Consider the following 20,237-nt stretch of genomic DNA (forward strand, 5'->3'; position numbering starts at 1 on the left):
CATGAGAAAAAGGCAATGGCATCCCTGAAATGAACAATGTTCCCTCTTGGGTTCCCTCTGATTTCAGAACCCCCAAAGAAGTCTAACTTTCCAACCTGTAAACATAATATATGAGAAAGTTAAAATACCTCGAGTGATCAACTGAGGTAAATTAATTCATTAAAGAGCTATTTGTATTTTACTGAGCCAAGTTCTCTCTACTGGTCCGCTTTTATATGAGGTCCAGTGTTTAACAGAGCACAAATAGGGTCCGGAGCCAATCTAGATTCAAGTCCTTGTTTGGTCACTTACTAGATGGCAACTCTTGGGCAAGTTGTTTAACCATTCTGAGCCTCATTTCATTCATAGAGAGAAGTAAAACAATAGTAGTGTCTATTTTAGAGGGCTGTCCTGAGGATGCACAAACCAACATATTCAACTGCTCAGAACAGTGCCTGGCACATAGTAAGAGCTTAACAAATGGAAGCTATTATTAACTCACAACTTAACAGCCAAACCTGTCCCCTTCAATCTTCTCATGCATAAGATTTCACTTTTCACAGCATCCTAACCTCTTCTAATTTCTTTCAGAATCTCATTTCTGTCCCTTATAGTCTACCTGGTAGCACAGTGATTTACCACCTAGCACAATGCTTTAAAAATAGCAGGCACCCAAATTTGCTGAAAATGTTTGTCCTTATTCTAACTATGACATTAAGATATGCATGCATTTTGAATTCCAAAAAATAAAACAGAAACATACCATATTTCGCCAAACTTCTGAGGAGCTGGTGAATTGTAAAATCAGGTTCTTACAGATTTTTAACCTAAAATATAAAACACCTCACTCAATTCTTTTCACATAGACAACTGGATAAACTAAAAAATCTTCCCCAAAATTCATTTTTTGTAATGTTTATGAATATCCAAAAACATACCAAGAGACAAGTGTCCCTAATGCTTTTGCCAGGCTGCATGCAAAGGTGGTTAGACAGGCCCTGTTCCCTGACTGCTTTCCTCTGGCAGAGCCATGTTTCCTATATTCATCCACAGAGCTTAGAGTCTGCCATTTCTTTACTCTTCCCTCCCTCCAAAAGGGCTGCAAATACATGAAAACTTTGACTGTATGCCTCTAATTCCTTCAGATACCTATAGCAATTTAGCTATAGGTAAATAAATGTACCTAACATAGCAGATACTCATAATATGCAGCATCTTAACATATTATGAGCATCTGCTATGTTAGGTATATTTACGAGCATCCGTCCACTACCCCCTAGATTTGCAGCCTTGGGCAGGTTCTTTCATATCTGAGTCTCAGGCGTCAGGTTGTTGTGAGTTTTAGAGAAAATGTTTTAGAAGTATGTAGGACAATGCTACCTGGCACAAAAAAGGAGCTCAACACATGGCAGCAATGATTATTTCCTAAATCAAACATGTAACATGTCTATCAAAACTTAACTCATCAAAAAAAAAAAAAAAATACCTTGACCCATCAAAAACCAAATTCTGAGCTTAAAACATGTACCCAAATAATCACTGTAAATTCTTAACTCTTTTCCATTTCTCAGTGGAATAAGAACTGCAGTCTTTTAAATCATTTCCTTTGATCATATATGAAGAAACCAACTCCCAAAGATTAGGAAACCCACAGGAGGTCGGGTTGGGGCAGGCCAGGGTGACTCATTCAGTTAATCATCCAATGATTTTGGCTGAGGTCCTGATCTCAGTTTGTGGGATCAAGGCCCAAATCAGGATCCTCGATATCAGTGCAGAGCCTTATTGGGATTCTCTCTCCCTCTCTTTGCCCCTCCCCTGCTCACTTGTGCTCTCTCAAAATAAAATAAATATACTAAAAAAACAAAAACAAAAACAAAAAAAAACACCCACCCAGTGTTCTAGGTTGATGGTAGAAAATGAATACACAGCATATATTTTTTATATTAACCAACTTTTAAGATCTTAGAAAACCAAGTCTCAATGTATTCAAAATAGACTCCACTAGAGAAATCTGCAAAAAATGGGTATTTGACCTTTACTTTCAGACTGTGATTCGGTGCATAAAGTGGGGGTGCATGAATCTGCATTTTTAATACACATTTCAGGTGACACACAGATCCAAATGTGAAATACCTTGCTTTAGAAGATTGGGAACACATAATCATAGGAAAATATATCATCAAATCTAGAGTGATACAGGATAAGAGAAACTGTAAGCCCCAGAAATGTTAGTCTCCGTAAATTTAACCATTAGCACCCTAATACAAGACTTAGTGCCTTTATTTTATTTATATCTGTGTGCCTCTCCAGAAAGCCCAGTCTAATAATCTAAGAATAAAAACGTAATCTACCCTTTATCCATCTACATTCATCTGCCCCTCTAACATTTTCATTTACTCTTAAAATGGTCCATCTGTTAACCCTCACACTCTATATATGCACACCACCTATATACATTATGTCTATATATTATTACATTTGTTATGTCCTTCATCTCCTCTTCAATAGCCTATTTCCTTCATTTCCTTCTAACCTAGGTCAAAACTTAATTTCACAGACTACCTGTTCTATCGTTTTTTTGTGTGTTCCCTCAGCACTTCTTTGAACAATGGTTATGATGTCTTAAATTTATGGGTAAAGCTACTTGTTGAAACTCTTAAGCTTTGGAAATTTATAAATCTCACAACTGACCAAAGACTGTCCTCATCCATTCTGTTGTTAGAACAAAATGTTTAAATACTGCTTTCATACCGTACTCTCCACATAATCCCCTCAACTCTATTAACCCCTGAGTACCAGTTCCTTATTTTCTTCCCTTTTAACTGCTGGAAAGACCTGAAAACCATTATTAATTATCTCAGCTGCTTACACACAAAACCTTCCACCTACTGACATTTTTCTTACAGAAGTCATCATCATTCCTGTGTATTCTAAATCCTGTGGCCTCTAATCCTATTTTATCTCTGCAGCACTTCACACCAGTACTCACCTTCCCTGGCTTCCATAATGCTGCACCCACCTATATATTCTTCTACTTGTGACAGCAACTAGTTCATCTTCCTACCCCTCATTCTTGGCCACTAAAGTTTCTTGCACTAGCCCCTTTTCTTAACCTAAATTAATTCTCTGTGCAATGCCATCCATTTCTATAGCACCCCTATACTTTGGACCCAACTCTATATTTTTAAGTCTCTATCTCTCAAGTTGTGATAAGCCTGCTACTCTCAATTACCACTGATACACATGCACGCCTGAAGTATCATTAGCATATAATCAAACTCCATTGTTTCCCAAAAAAATCACTCCAACATGCCCAATCCTGCTGTCCTTCTAGATACAGAATGAAAAAATTGCTGCCACTCTTTATTTTCTTCTTCTCATTTTTATTTAGCATAACCACGGTGTGGGTTGAAACTTGTTAACCTTCAAATTCTCAATCATTCATTCAAAAAATGTCTGCTAGCTGAAACTGATACAATGTTATACATCAATTACATCTCAATAAAAAAAGTGCATTAGAGTTTGAGTGCACATCAAGTGGATAAAGACACAGTGGTAAAGAAACTAGACATAATCTCTTGTCCTCATGTGATGGGCAAAAGGGGCACAAATAATAAAAAACACAATAAATAATGTAATTGCAATACATAATTGTGTTGTAAAGAAGCACAAGATATGGTAAGTGCATATAGAGTTCTGACAATCTGGGAAAGCAGGGAAGGCAAAAAAACACAGAAGCACCCTATGACCCAATAATACCGTTCCTCAGTAGATACCCAAGAACCAAAAATATAAGAACTGAAAGCAAGGACTTGAAGAAACATTTGTACATCCATATTCACAGCAGCATTATTTGTAACAGCCAAAAGAAGGAAGCAACCCAAGTGTCCAGTGAATGAATGGTTAAACAAATTGTGGTATTTTTACATACAATGAAATACTATTCAGCCTTAAAAAAGGAAAATGATACATGCTGTAACATGAGTAAGCCTTGAATATATCACGCTACGTGATACAAGCCAGAAGCAAAAGGATAGATATTGTATGATTACACTTACATAAGTAGCTAGAATAGTCAAATTCTTAGAGACAGAAAATAGAAGAGTGGTCACTAAAGGCTGGAGGGAGGGAGAAGGTAACAGGAGCAGGGGAGAGTTACTGTTTAATGGGTACAGAATCTGAGTTTGGGACAATGAAAAAGTTCCAGAGATGAGTAAGAGTGATGACTGCACAACAACATGAATATACTTTATGCCACTGATCTGTACACCTAAAAATGGTTAAAGTAATGAATTTTATCTTATGTACATTTTACTGTACAGAAAAAGAAACTATGATGTGATACCACCACACACCCATCAGAACATCTGATACTTGAAAATATCAAATGCTAAATGCAAAATGATAGAACAATTTGGAAAACAATTCTTTATAAATCTAAACATAAATTTGTCATTGATCTAGTAATTCCAATTTAAGGTTTTTACTCTGGAGAAATGAAAACATGTTCACAAAAAGACACACGCAAAGTGTATGTTTATTCACAACAGCCTAATGCTGGAAAAAATCTCAATGTTCACCTAAAGAAAAAAAAAAAAGAAAAATGAATAAGCAAACTGTGGCATAGCTGTACTGCACTAAAAAACAAACAAAAAGTGATAAATACAAAATTGAAGAATTTCAAATACTTGCTAAAGGAACAAAGTCAAAGAAAGAAAAATATATAACTTATGACACCATTTATATGCAACTCTAGAAGAGGCAAAACTAATACGCAGAGCAATGGTTGGTTACCTGGAGCTAAGAGGGAGAAATGACTAGGAAGAACATTTTTGGGGAGTAATTTAAATGTTCTGTTACAGGACATATATGCATGAAAATACATCAAACTGTACACTTAAAAATGGGCATACATTATTGGATATAAATTATACTTCAATAAACTTTTTTTGGTTTATGAAAATGTAGCATATAAAAAGGTGGCATTTTAAATCAGTGAAGAAAGGATCCCTTAACTGATCTAGAGAATTGTCTACCCAAGTGGAAAAAAAAGGTAAATATGTGTACACAATATCCAAGGACATGCCAAATGCAATACAGATCTAAATCTAAACAAAACAATATACAAAAAATTAACTCAAAACAGATGACAGACTTAAATACAGAGCTAGAACTACAAAACTCTTAGAAGAAAGTAGGCATAAATCCTTATAACCTTTAGATTAGGCAATGGTTTCTTAAATAACAACACCAAAGACAACAAAATAAAAATTCATAAACCGGACATTTAAAACTTGGGTGCTTCAAGATAACAACCATAAAAGTGAAAAGAAAACCCACAGAATGTGGAGAAATATTTGAAAATCATGTATCTGATAAGAGACTTGTATCCAGAACATATAAAGAATACTTAAAACACAACAATAGAAAGGGGCACGTGGGTGGCTAAGTCAGGTAAGCGGCTGACTTGATTTCAGCTCAGGTCATGATCTCACATTTCATGAGATCAAGCCCCACATGGGGCTCTGAGTTTAACTAACAGCGTGCAGCCTGCTTGGGATTTTCCCTCTCTCTTTTTCTGCCATCCCCCCACTCTCGTATATAGAAGCTCTCTCAAAAAAAAAAAAAAAAAGTTCCAATTAAAAAATAGCAAAGGATTTGTGCAGATCCACCCCCAAAGAGGGCCAATCAGCACATGAAACGTTTCTATCATCATTAGTCATTAAGCAAATGCAAATCAAAACCACAAAGAGATACCTTCACACCCATAAAAATTACTAAGATAAAGGGACAATGAACGGAGGTAGTGCTATCAGAAAGAACCTGCATACGCTGCTGATTCAACTGTAAAATGGTGCAGCCACTTTGGAGGACTTTGGCAGCTTAAAATGTTAAACATAGATACCCTATGACCCAGCAGTTTCACTTCTAGATATATACCCAACAGAGCTGAATATATATGTCCACACAAAAGCCTATATATGAATGTTCATGGCAACTTGATTCATAATAACCATAAAGTGGAAACAATCCAAATAGTTATCAACTAACTGAATAAACAGTGCATATATTCATAGCATATTATTCAGCCATAAAAAAAAGAATGAAGTGCTGTTATACGCTACATGAGTGAAACCTGAAAATATAATACTGTGTAAAAGTCGTCTTACATTAAAGGGCACATATTTTATGATTCCACATACATGAGATGTCCAGAACAGGCAAATCCATATAGAAAGAAAGCAGATTAATGGTTGCCAGAGGATGGAGGACAGGAGAATAGGGAATGACTACTAACAGGTACAGAGTTTCTTTTGGGATAATAAAAAGGTTCTAAAATCAGCACTGGTGGTTGTACAACTGAGTATACTAAAACCCAAATATACTAAATACAGTTATTACTAAAACTGAATTATATGCTTTAAAAGGATGAATTGTATGGTATGTGAATTATATCTCAATAAAGTTGGGAATTATAAAAAATATATGGTGTGATTTTTTTTTAAGAAACCTCTCAAAACAAGAAAAAAGCTACATGTATCTATAATTATACAAATATATTTGTTTGGCGTTTGGCATTTGCCAGGCAATTTTAGATTATTCTACACTAACATTTAACAGCTGTTATATTTTAGAATAAGAAGAAACTTTCACTTATTTTTATACCTAAAACTATACATTTTATCTACCTGCATTTGCTCACTCTCAAAAATAATTCTATGCACCAATATTTAAGGGGGGGGGGGGGGGGGATGGGAAAACCAACCAGGAAATACAAGTGGCTTTCTGGAAATACAGAAATGTTAGAATTCATGGTTTTATGATTTATGAAAATAACCTAACCCAATATTTGAAATTGATACTATGCTGCAAATCTAGATTGTACAGTTATATATAGGAGTAGGTAGGAGAACTCTGGGGTCACAATTACTGTGTATTGGAAAAGAACTGAACTCTCTAATGGCATTTAGCCTTCCCCTCCCTCTGGGTTCTGTGAACAGTTCATAAATTAAATAAGTTATGCTTATTTACCTACCTGAATAACTACAAAATGTACATTCCTGATTGGCCAATTTTCCCCCTAATAAGGTACCTTTACTTAAGTGTTTTGTTACATGGGTTAAGAGTAGATCAAGTGTCATCTATGGAAATCTTTTAGAAATTCTAAATTACCAGATTTATCTCAATTTCCTGGCTTTAAATATAAATCACATATTCTGGTCAAGAATTCTATGATCTGAAAATAGAAGCAAATGTGACACATAGTCCGAATGACAGTATTGTGAAACTTTCCTCCAGGTTCTTTCTGCACTATAGTTCATTTGAGTTCAATCTTATATAGTGCCTAACCTAAAATTAAACCTAGAATTATGCTTTCAGCCTATTTTATGCACACACACCAAAAAATGACATACAGTACAAGATACTGAAATAACTAAAGGTAGGTGGGTTTTCCTTGAAATAATCATGAACATATACTTTCACATTTATTATTTCCTCTGCATATCAAATGTAGCACCTAAACTCACGTATCTGGCATGCTGGGGAGCTTAGTCGGTTAAGCATGCAACAGGATTTCAGCTCAAATCACAGTTCATGAGATGGAGCTCCCCTGTTGGGCTCCGTGCTGACAGTGCAGACCCTGCTTGGGATTCTCTCTCTCCCCTCCCCTGCTTGCATGAGCTCTCTCTCTCTAAAAATAAATACAATAACCTTAAAAAAAAATAAACTCATAAATTCTGATTCAAGGATAACAAAAGACCACTGGCTTCTAATTTAACTTCAAAGTGCTTTTAAGAATGCTTACTACATATAATTTTAATTACATCTGCATCTGTTAAAAAAAATTGAAAATTGTTCTAAAGACTATACTTGAAGGATATAAAACGTAAAAGTTGAAGATGTTTAATTTTCTATTAATATCTAGTAAAATACTTCAAAGTGGCCTAATTATATTCTTTTGAGCAGTTACCAACTGGAGTAGTATTTTTAGATCAATTAGTACATGAACCTTCATTCATTCACCCAGCACAGATGCCTGAAAGTATACAATAAAAAAAAGGGGGGGTGGGGAGGACATCAGGATGGCTTAGTTGGTGGAGTATGAGACTCTTTACTCCAGGGTTGTAAATTTGAGCCCCAAGTTGGGTGTAGAGATTACTTAAAAAAAAATAAGATCTTTAAATAAGTAAAATTAATAAAATAAAATAAAATAAAATAAAATAAAATAAAATAAAATAAAATAAAATAAAGAACCATTTACTTTTATCATGGAGTCATCAAGTCAGGAGTAAAGAACTTATTTAATTGCAATTTGAGATTATGTACTTGCTCAGGAAAAGCAGGATTCAAAAACAGCACAGTACAAGGAAACACTAAAACCAATGAGTGCAAGGAGATTCTCAGGGAAGGCTTCCCAGAGTAATATTTAGGAATATTTAGCAATATTCCCTGAGACCTAAAGAACAGGTGAAATTTGTTGTCTGTATTCCAGGAAAATTGAAATGCACTGGCAAAGACTTTGACACTACTAGAAAGAGGTTAGACAGCTCAAAAAACTGCAAAGGTCAGTACTGTTAGATGGCTCTGAACAATGGGGACTGAGGAGAAAGATACAGCTGTGGAGGAGAAAGAATCTAGATTATGTGAGACTTCCTAGACTAATAAAGGATTCTGAATTTATTCTAAAAGCAACGGAAAGCCAAAGCATAATTTTAAATAGAAAGTAACAAGGTTAAGACTTATTTTTAAACAATCACTTGAAAAGACAGAATTGTTATTTGTTCACAATAATCCAAAAGAATTACAAACAATTAGAAATGATGGAGTTCATCCAAGTTGATGGTTACAAAATCAATACCAGAAATAATCAAATGAAATAAAAAGGATGCTATTTATATTGCAAAAAAAAAATTAATCATATACCAGGAATAAATTTAATAAAGCATGTGTAAAAGGCCTTTATGAAGAAAACTGCAAAATACAGAAGAATCAAATAAAGAGCAAGATAAACCATGTATAGTCAATGCAATTCCAAATAATATCTCCAAAGGAATTTGATAAAATAGTTTTAAGTTATGAAAGAATGAAAGTCTAAGAGTCAAGATAGTTCTGAAAATTAATAAAGGGGAGGCCTGGAATCCTAGATTTCAAAGCTTAATATAGAACTATGTGAAATAAAAAAAATGTAGTACTGGTGTTTAAAAAAGATTAAGACAAAAAATTAAAAAAAAAAAAAAACTAAAATCAAACCCAAGCATATGACAGATGACAGTAGAAAAATAATGGAGAATCAACACTTAGTGTTGGAACAATTAACTTATGTGGAAAAAAAAATTGATTCCTAACTCCCTCCCACATGGGACCTAAATACAAAAAAAATCAAACAATATAAACCTCTCAACTATTAGCAGACAACGTAAAAGATGGTTTCTGGAACAAAAAATACAAATCATAAAGGAAAAGGATCATGATTTTAACATCCAAAGTTGAGATTCTAGATCACACAAGACACTATCACAACGGGCAACAAGTAATTTTATTCTTATTCTGTTATCTTTCACCACTGCACTGTAAAGTAAGAAGGTTGAATGAGATGATTATCAGGGTCCTTTACATAACATAAATGCTGTTAAGATGTCTCACTCTTTTTAAAACATTTAATTCATAAAATATTTAAAACATAGCCAAAATAATAAAGTTCATAGCCATTTACCAACCATCCAGAGTTAATAATCAAGAAAATGCAAATTAAAATGAAGTATCATTTCGTATCCATCAAATTTGCTAAAATTTTAAAATGTGACAATCCCAAGTATGGGCTAGGATGCTGGAAAATGAATTGCACATATGCTGCTGGTAAAGTAAACATTGCATAATGATTTTAAAGAAGAATTAGTAATATCTAGTAAAATTAAAGTTATTCACAACCTATTCCAGGCAATTTCACTTTAATGAATCTTCCCAAACACCTACACCAAAAAAAAAAAAAAAAGTATAAGAAACAATCACTCCAGCATTATTAATAACAGAAAAGAAAATAACTCAAAATATCCATCAACAGTGAAATACATACATTTTATATATCTATACAATGGAGTACCATTACAGCAAATTGAATATTATTAGATTTATATGCACTAACATACAGATCTCAAAAAATGCTAAGTATTTTTTTTAAAAGGAAGCTGATGAAAGATTATGTTCAATACAGTACCATTTTGTAAAAATTTTAAACATAAAACACTGTGTATATCACTTATGGATACATGTACATGGATACAGTAGAAGTATATACAAGAATATGAAGTATATACTCAAGAACCTCAAGATAGTTATTACCTTAAGTAGAGAGAGGGTAATAGAACTGGGAAAGATTGGGAGGATGTTGCTATAATTGCATACATAAGACTGCATTTACTTCCCAAAGAATCAAAAGTGGCCGAATTTATAATTCTGGATAGTGTTTGAATGAGTATTTGCTATATTATTTACTGTAAGTTTTAAATACTTTGTAAACAATGTAACCTAACCTACTTACTTTATAAAAGGAAAGATATCAGAATATAAAATAAATACTATTGTAGTCACAGCAATTTTAAACATGTCTAAAATAGCACTTTGGGGAATTAAATCTTGATCACTTAAGAGAAAGAAACTTGTAGGCTACAGTGCAGCCTTAATTTCTCAACATCTGATGTCAGCTAGAAATATCGAGAACACAAACACACCCCTCCTGGAAACCCTGTCAAGTACAGCACAGGTATCAGCAGTAAAGTGGGACTGCAGTATAGGCAGGTCTTTAGTCTACTGTCCAGACTGATCCCTAGTCCTATCATTACTTAAAATTATTTAAAGTTCTGAAACCTAGAGGATTTTGCTCCTGATTAAACTTAGTTCATCAGCCCACAGCAGATATCCAAAAGTAGTTCTAAACTAAAAAGAAAGCAGTTCACTCATTAAGCACTTACAAATACATAAAACTGCATGTGAAAAAATGTTTATTGTTCTCACAGAATCTTCAATCCAGGAGCAAAGAAATGATTTAATTTCCGTTGAGATAAGTGACTTACCTATTCTCCTGTTGAGACCCATCTATTTTTAAGTTCACCCCTCCTTGCCTTTCATCTAGCCCAAAAGATGGAAGAGGAATTTTAGGGTGAGTAAACGGACTCCCTACTGAGATAAATGAGACCACAGGACCTTACTTTTTCATTTTGAAGATAATCTGAAATATAATACACTGGGCAATCATGGAATTAAAAGAATATACAATAATACCTGAAATGCAGAAATCTAGTTTTATGTGTATGCAAGACTAAAGTTAGCTCATTTTTTTTTTTAACATATTCTACTTAAGAGGTCTCATTTCAACACTATAGTCAACTTTTAAGCACTTCCACCCTGTCAAGCACAGTACATCCCTACCTTCGCTGCCAAACTTTGATCCATTTAATTTTCTATTTTCCTTTTCTGCTCTTTAAACATGTTGAATGTGTCCTAGTCCATTTTGGGCAGCTAAAACAAGATACCACAGACTGGGTGGCTTGTAAACAAATTTCTCACATTTCTGGAGTCTAAGAAGCCCAATATCAGGGTGCTGGCAGATTTGATGTCTGGGAAGAACTAGATTCCTGATTCACAGACAGCTGTCTTCTAGCTGGGTCCTCCTATGGAAGAAAAGGCAAGGGAATTCCTTGAAAGCTTTTATAAGGCACCCCATTAGTGAGGGCTCTACTCTAATGATCTAATCACCTCCAGAAGGCGTCAGATCCTAATACCATTACACTGGGTGTTACAATTCCAACACATAAATTTTGGGAGGACGTAAACATTTAGTCTATAGCAGTATGTCACAAACATAACAAAATGTGTAAAATTTTGAATATAAATGAAGCAGCTTAAGTAGCTACGGAAAGAAACTTTTCATTTTTTGTAAGAAACTCTAAATTTAGAACATCTTGAACAGCATAGTTTCTATAACCAATATTCAATATGATGCATTGTCAGCTCACTTCAGAAAACTAGAAATGTTACCCAATTACTCTTTGTGTTAAATGGGATTTATCACATAAAACAGGTGCTCAAAAGACATGTATTTTTTTTAATTCCTAAAACAAAAACTTTAAATATTTAGCAAAGGTAAATATTTAATATCCTTATTTACAGCACACTATAAGGTTATCAATATTGGCACATATACACACAAAGAGTCACAATAAATAGAACCCCTAAGAAAAAAATACTGAAGTAATTATTAAGCTGAAAATACCCATATGTCTCCCTATGACCCATTAGCTTTATGTAATAAAACTGCTGGGCATTTCATCCTTTCTCTTTCAAAGAATGGGATTATGCTTTACATCTGATAAAAGAATTTGTTAGCAGTATGAAGAAATTCCTGTAGTGGTATCTGCAGTGCTAGAAGTATCATCTGAGAAGAAAAAAAAGAACACCAGTTTTAAAGATGAAGCAAGGAAGTGACAAAATGTGACTTTGTTCAGTCTGAATGGTACATACATGATTGTTATATTATTCTCTATACTGTCTGTATATTGAATTGCGGGGGGGGGGGGTCAGAATTTGTTCTGAATCACAAAGAATATAAAAGTAAATGGGTTAGGATAGTGGTTACAGTCCACAAAAGAAATGCTAAGACTACCTTCTCACATTCAAGAGTAGAACTCTATTAGAAGCTTGAAATGGATAAGGTATCCCTTTTGATACAAGGAGGCAGAAGTCATCACATTAAGAACTAACAAAGAGCTATAAGCCTGCATACCACAAAGAAACAGGTCAAAAATTTTTTTCATGTTTTATTTTCAATATAAAAGGATCTGTGCTTGACTAACCTCAACTGACCTCAGAAGGGTACTGTACGCAACACACTGAACTGTTAAGAGTTACCACATTAAGCTCCATTCTGCCCAGCCAAGAGTTTCATTTAAAGAACATTTTACCCTACTTGTATAGTAAGTGTTCAGGGTTCATATGCTACCTTCATGCTTTTAATTATAGCATAGATGCTGACTTTAATAAAGTCTTACATAGGATTATTTTCCATGATCCACATGTGATGCCTTATAGATTCCACAGACTTCCTAGGATTGAACTTCTCGCATAATCTTATCCAATAAGAATCTATGTCTCCAAAATTTTTCCTTTGAGGTCAACCTTATGATTCACTTGCCATTTATCAAATTAACAGGAGAGGTCAAAAGTAAAGCAAATTACAGAAGGTGTTGGACTATGGATTAATAATACTGAATACATCACTAATTATTAAGATTTATTGTTTATTTTAAATGTAGTTGACAAATTTAAAATAAATTCAGACACTAAACATTTTCCAAAATAATACTTCTATGAAAAGATTAAAAATGTTAATAGAGAAAAGCATGGAAATATACCAAGGTTCCAATCACCTATTTAATACTAACCAACTTGTTTTTTAGGGCAAGTCACTAAATCATACAAGGTCACTTTATTATTCCACTTTTTTGAGAATGATCACATCTGAAAAGCAATCCTTTGAAACAGACAAAGCAAGTATCACCTTCACTTGAAAGAAGTTAACAGAACAAAGGCTTTAAGAGATAAATGACCTGCTCATGACTAGAAGCTAGATGGGAAGAATGAACCCATGATCTTCTGACACCAAAGTTAGTGCTTCTTCCTCCACATCAGTGATTCTTGGTGGCTTTTGTTCACTGAACCTGCTGAGACTCTGAAACACTTAAAATTTTATATATAATTTTAGGGAGTTCACAGTCATGAAGCTTAGAATCAAACAGTTAACAACTGTCAGCTAAATCTATATGCAAACAGCAATATTCCAAAAAAAGGTACTAGCTTTATTTCATTCTCAGATTGGCCTTAAACTTAATAATCTTCTTTTTGACTTATTATCCACAATGATATTTACTTGCTAAAGATAATTTAGATCAAACACACTATACGTAACATTTCTCAGGTTAAATGAAAATGAAAGTTGGTAGAGACTAATTACGTACTGTTATTTCATTAAAAAAATTACACAGTATCTTTAAGTGTTTTAAACATAGAATATGTTTATAGATTAATACTATTTCTATTTAGGGGCACCTGGGTGGCTCCATCGGTTGGGCATCTGACTTTGGCTCAGGTCATGATCTCCCAGTTGGTGGGTCCAAGCCCTGCGTCAGGCTCTGTGCTGACAGCTCAGAGCATGAAGCCTCCTTCAAATTCTGTGTCTCCTCCTCTCTCTGCCCCTCCCATGCTCATGCTCTGTCTCGCTCTGTCTCTCAATAATAAATAAATGTAAAAAAAAAAAAAATACTATTTCTATTTACTGTAATTTTACTTGACTTCCTTTCTAAGAAGAAAAAGTTCCATTTCCGGCACTGTTATGGTCAGAAAAGGCCCATTGATGGCATCTTGTGAAGTCATCCTTCTAATAATAGTGTAGAAAACACTCAAACAGAAGGTAAGTGTGTAATCACAAACTACTCCTCCCAAGAGGTAGGAGCAAACATGTGCCATAGGGTACAAAGAGTCCTGAACAAAGAGTCCATATTCTCAGACTGTGGTTCTGGCTCTGCCACCTAGGTGACTTTAAGAAAATCTGTTTAAAGCTTTGCACTTCAATTTCTTCATGTGTAAAATTAATGGAGTAACTAACTTCAAGAATAGTCCTACTCAGGGTTAAACCTTGTATAAATCTAGAAGACAGAAGGATAATCACCCCAGAAAAATATCAAAGTATTCATAGGAAACTGCCAATTTTTCTTTTTTTTATATATACCCATTCACACAAACAAACACACTATGTGCCAGATCTTGAGTGATGGAGAGGGACCAAGATATAAAGATATGAAATATCTCACATATGCCAAATAGTGGCAGAAAAGGGTAAAAATAATAATCTTTAGAATAGCAGCTGCGGGTGGAAAGTGTTGAGCCCAACAGAACTGTCCTAAGATTAGAAGAGCACAGAAGAATGAGGCTCTGTTACATGATAGGGTTTCACAAAAAATGGGATTAATATGGACAGAGTAACTAGACTATAAGCTTCCGAAAGACAGAGACATGATTTTTGTCTTTGTATCCCTTACACCTAACCAAGCTCATAGTAGGTACGCAATAAATGTTAGCTGACTATTTACTACTTCATTAACTAATTCATCCATACTCAAGTATGGATAGTAAACTTTCTGGGAAACACTAGTAGGAGTCCTTGCCCTTAAAGAGTGAGTTCACAGGTAGTGAGAATGAAAACATGTAAAGGATAACATGCTAGAGTTCCCTGTATGTAAGGTGCTTTGAGACCAATCAGAAAAACTGGGTAGAAAGACTTCAAATGATAATGCTTATTAAGGGCCTATGTGTTAGGCATTTTACAAACTTTAATCCTCATTAACAACTCTGAGTTAGTTTCACCATCCCATTTTACAGATGACAAAACTGCAGCTCACCAAGACAAAGTTAACTTGCCAAGATAAGACAACTAGGGGGAGCCCTGAATTAAAAGTGGGATCTAGGGGCGCCTGGGTGGCGCAGTCGGTTAAGCGTCCGACTTCAGTCAGGTCACGATCTCGCGGTCCGTGAGTTCGAGCCCCGCGTCGGGCTCTGGGCTGATGGCTCAGAGCCTGGAGCCTGTTTCCGATTCTGTGTCTCCCTCTCTCTCTGCCCCTCCCCCGTTCATGCTCTGTTTCTCTCTGTCCCAAAAATAAATAAACGTTGAAAAAAAAAAAAATAAAAAAATAAAAGTGGGATCTAGTTCCAAAGCTGTTTTCACTGTACATACTGTAATGTCTTTGAATATATTTTATCTTTACATTTCCACTGGGGGTGGGGGGGTAGGGGGCTGAGGGAGCAGGAACTGTCAAAATCTGCCAAAACTCTGTTATCCTGAATTAACCATAAAAAGAGAAAATTTGTCTTCATTCATAAAAATGAGAAAACTAATTTTTATACAGCTGCATGTGTACTTAATATAAATTGTCTCTACATTCTGACCAATACAAGTTTAGGTCTCAACAAAAATATGCAACATGACTGAAGAACATAACCAATAATCATTTAAGAAAATAAGCATTTGTAAATATCATTTCAAGTGCTTGGGTTGAAAAATTTAGGTATGATTCATAGTTTTGGATTATTCCAATGACTGCTTATTCGAAAGAGCAAATTATTTCAGATTTGTGGGGGAGAGGTTTGGAGGTGAGAGAGAAGGGATAATTTTAAAAATGGCCTAAAGTTTAAGAAATACAAATGATTAAATGTTAAATGTCAAAGACACTGTAAGTAACCAATTAATCTTGTTAAATGACCTGGACAAGTGGGATGAGAATGTCTTCCTCTCAATTCTAATTAAGTATACTTAAAAAAAGTAAGTCATGAAAAAGATGTACAATTTAGGAGACATAAAACAAAAACAGCTTACAAAACCTCTGAAAAGGAATCAAAACATTGTAATTTTATCTCTCTGTAAAGTTAAACTCCTCAGGAACTAGGCAATGTCTAGACAATTGTGTACACAACACTTAGCACATTAATGCTAGTTAATAAATATTGACACAATAAGGCTTTCTTAGTTTCCAATTCTAATTTTGTAAATATAGGGTCATTATTTCTTGGATTTATTTTTTACTTTTGCGATCATGATTACTAGTTTCTTTAAAGGGCTTCTGGGTCATTCTTTAGTTTTATCAGCACCATCACTAATACTGTATTCATTTCATTAAAAATGTGATAAATAGCTCAGATTTACAAGCAAGATCTAATTCCAAAATTACTTCAACTATACACACTGTGACAAAATTTTATTTTTATCTTCCTAAATTCTAAACTTTTTTACATGATTTACACAATAATACTCCAAGTAAGAATACTAGTCAGAGATATGAAATACACTTCTCATTCCTCTTGTCATTCACTTAAGATTTACTGGGTATCTACAATGACTTTGACAGGTAATTTTTGTGACTGCTGTACTTAGAAACTTTAGGTCACTTCCATTTCAGGTCCCCAGAATATTCTGGAATAAATTTCCTGCTTCTTTCAATATTGCAAGCAGTGGAATACTCCAAAATTATAGGTCATATCCATATTCTCTCATGGTTTATGGAGAGTAACTCTGGACTGTAAATCCCATATTGCCATTCGTCTACATTTTCAACAGCACCTTAGCCACTTAATAAATATAATGCCAAACAGATTTAGTAATGCTTCTATTTTAATATGCCCATAGAACGTTTTAAAAAAAAATTAGAAACTAAATTATCTTTGAAGAATAAACTCAACGAGTGTCTATGTTAAAATTATTTCTAACAATTTTACGGACTAAAGCATTTGCCACATTCAATTCTGACTTTACCAACAAAACCTCAACGCCATGACGAAAAGTCCTTTTCATTTTCTCAACTGAAAAGGGAAAACAAAAAATGCCAACTGTTTGCAGGGTTGCATTTAACAGAATCTCTGGCAAACCCGGTAGAGCTCATACTTAATTTGAAAAACCCAATAACCTGTGAACACAATCCTTGGGCTTGATTTCCCTCTTCATTCCCCCTCTCCGCCAGTCCACCCCCAAAATCCCGACCCACCAAGACACACGTCTAAACATTTTTCACTACCGGGGCAAAAACCTCGAAAACAGAGGCTTCCTCCCCTTTGGAAGAAAAAGGCCAGGCCTATTCAGCCTGGGGCCCGGGCCTGCTCCTTAAGCTCCGCTCCAAGGAGGGCCAACTCTCGACCCCCTGCACGGCCCGCCTCGGGCCCGCTCGCGTCCCCTAAGGCGACAAAACCCTCCCTCAGGCCCTCAGCCAGGACTGACAGTTACGGGAGCAGCTGCGGCTGCTACCTATCAGAGGCCTACTTCTGGCACCGACCCCTCCAAACCACGCGCCCCCAACACCTGCCGCGGCGCGGTTTAGGGGCGTCCTTACGTTTGCCGAAACCAGCCCCGCAGGGTGGCTTGGACTACAGAGAAAACGAAGGGAAATGTGACCGGCCTCCCCGGCCCAGGCCCCGTCCTCAGCCACACTGACCTGTTGTCGCCCCCGCGCCTGGGCTGTGGCCCTCGCAGAAGCGGCCGCCTCACTAGTCGTCGTCGCCCTCGCTCGCCGCCTCCGCCCGCCGCCGCCTCGTTCCCTTTCGCTGCCGCCACCGCCGGGGCTCATGCGGGACCCGCGCTTCCTTCTCCGGAGACTAAGGCCGGGAAAGGGGGCACCGGGGCCGCATAAAACCCCGCGCTCGTCGCCAGCCGCCGCTCCGCCGCTGCCTGTCCCCACTAGAGAGCTGCGGGGCCCGCCGACTCGGGGCTAGACTGTAAGCTGCTCCGAGCGCGACCCCAAGGAGGAGCCGAGGGAGGCGCCGCTCCCCGAGGCCGTAATCGCTAGGTCCGCACAGATGAAGCTCAAGTCGGAGGCAGGAGCGAAAGGCGAGTGCCTGGGACGGCAGATGGCTAAGTGGTAGCGAGGTGTGCAAGCGAGAGGAAGGCGATGTGTCGAGGTTCCGGCGAAGGGGATTCAGGCTCTGTCGTCTCCTGCAGTCACCCCGAACCCAGCGCCACCATCTTGGGAAAAACGCGGATCTCGCCGCCGCAGCGCAAGCCGGGAGGACTGGCTGGGCGGGCCGAGTATCCCAGCAGGCAGCGCGCTCCGCCCGGTCGGGCGAGGGCTCCGGGCCGGGACGCAGGAACGCGGGGCGGGGCTGGGGGGAGCGAAGGAGGACGCAGCGTTTTGCCCTGCCCCCCTTGCTGGCTCCGCCCTCTTCCTGCTTGCCGTCGTCGCCGGCGCAGGGGCTGTTGGGAAGGGGAAGTTGGTCCCGGTTCCCTGGAGTCCAACTAGGCTCGGTCGCCATCTTAGGACGGGGCGGAGAGGGCAATGTTTCCTTTGAGCCACCGCTGTTTGTGGCCCCACGAAAGAAGGGGGTACACGTCGGAAGGCCCCTGTCTCCCCAGGCGTGTTGGAGAGCCCCCTGGTCAACCCAAGTACAGAAACGTCCTAGGACTTGGACGCTTTTGCTTTTGGTGGGGAACAAATCGGCTCTGAAAATCCGCCGAAGGGTGGGTGGAGGGGGCCTTTGATAGCTCCCAGCCCCTCTGCAGGGCTGAAGCCTCCGGATCCCAGGCCTTCGACCCCAACCCCTTTCTGTCCAGAGCTGCCTCTAAATACTGCAGAGGTAGCCCGAAAGTGTGAGCCAGCTTTCAGGGATCCAAGGTCATATGCTTAGGTCTCTCGGCAACACTTTATGTCACTAGTTTGCTGGAATCTGAAAGCCAGTCTCGCAGTTTTGATGCTTGGTAGGTTGTTGATAAAATGAATGTGGCGTCTTGGTAGACATCAGCTGGATGGATGCTAATTTTGACCCATATGACAATACATTTAAACCCGTGCGTCATTTTTAGTACCAAGGTCACCATTTTATTTAAAAGGGATTTTTTGTGGCTCTGCGACACTTAAACTAGCAAAGCTATAATGGAATCACTAGCAATTCATAGTCTTAACGGCTTGCAACTTTGCTAAGCCCATAGAATACTATATGAGATCCCATTCATCTAGTATTCAAAGGATTTTTTTAAATCAACAATCACATAGCACTGTATTTAGCTGTCATTCTTAGAACATTTTTTTCTATACAGTAACATATATATAGTTATATATAGAGATATACTGCTTTCCAACTATAAACAACATAAACAACTATAAAAAGTCAGCTACTGGAATTTAAAATTTCCCAGGACAATTAATGATAAATGACAGTATTAAATCATGTCCAATTTTAACTCAGTTCCTCATTCTTTTTTTTCATTTTCCTCCATTACAGGTCTTAATTTGGAAACAATTTGCAGTTATATTTTATAGAAGAGGGAAATTAAAGTCAGTCTTTTAAGGATTCTTTGCATATTATCAAAATAGGCAAATGAGAATGAAAATCTTTGAAGAATTTTGTTAGAATTATCAAAGCAAAATGTTACTGCAGTGTCTAGTATGTGAAGATACTTGTAACTACTCTACTTAAGTATAAATTGAATAAATGAAATGTAGTTTTGTATAACCTGATGCATCAAAATGGGGCAGAAATTCCTGAATATCAAAAAAATTAAAGACTGACGAGAAATAATTCTGTTCTTAGTTAAATGTCGCACTGACTATCCTGTTCTTTACCAAAATCAAGGAGGATCCCAGATCCTTTGAATATGCAGAAATTACACATAGACCTTTTAATTCATTGATAGGTATTTGTTAGTGTCAGACCTGGTTCAAGAACCCACT

At 36.9% G+C, this 20,237-nt stretch overlaps 1 protein-coding gene across 4 annotated transcripts in view; it reads right to left on the minus strand.

The window, feature by feature from the left end:
- Positions 1 to 18,556, minus strand: part of UBE3A (ubiquitin protein ligase E3A) — a 95,802-nt gene extending 77,246 nt beyond the window's left edge. For 2 of the 4 annotated variants that reach the window (XM_043554892.1, XM_043554888.1), the window contains exons 1-2: positions 18,009 to 18,112; positions 743 to 806 (exon numbers count right to left, since the gene is read on the minus strand). The gene's annotated coding sequence lies outside the window, so the exon portion shown is untranslated. Of the gene's footprint in view, positions 1 to 742; positions 807 to 18,008 lie in introns of all 4 variants that reach the window. The other 2 variants (XM_043554889.1, XM_043554893.1) reach the window with 2 other exon arrangements.
- Between the last annotated feature and the right edge of the window lie 1,681 nt (positions 18,557 to 20,237).

This window comes from Prionailurus bengalensis, chromosome B3 (assembly GCF_016509475.1).
Source record: "Prionailurus bengalensis isolate Pbe53 chromosome B3, Fcat_Pben_1.1_paternal_pri, whole genome shotgun sequence".
In the NCBI taxonomy this organism is placed as follows: domain Eukaryota; kingdom Metazoa; phylum Chordata; class Mammalia; order Carnivora; family Felidae; genus Prionailurus; species Prionailurus bengalensis.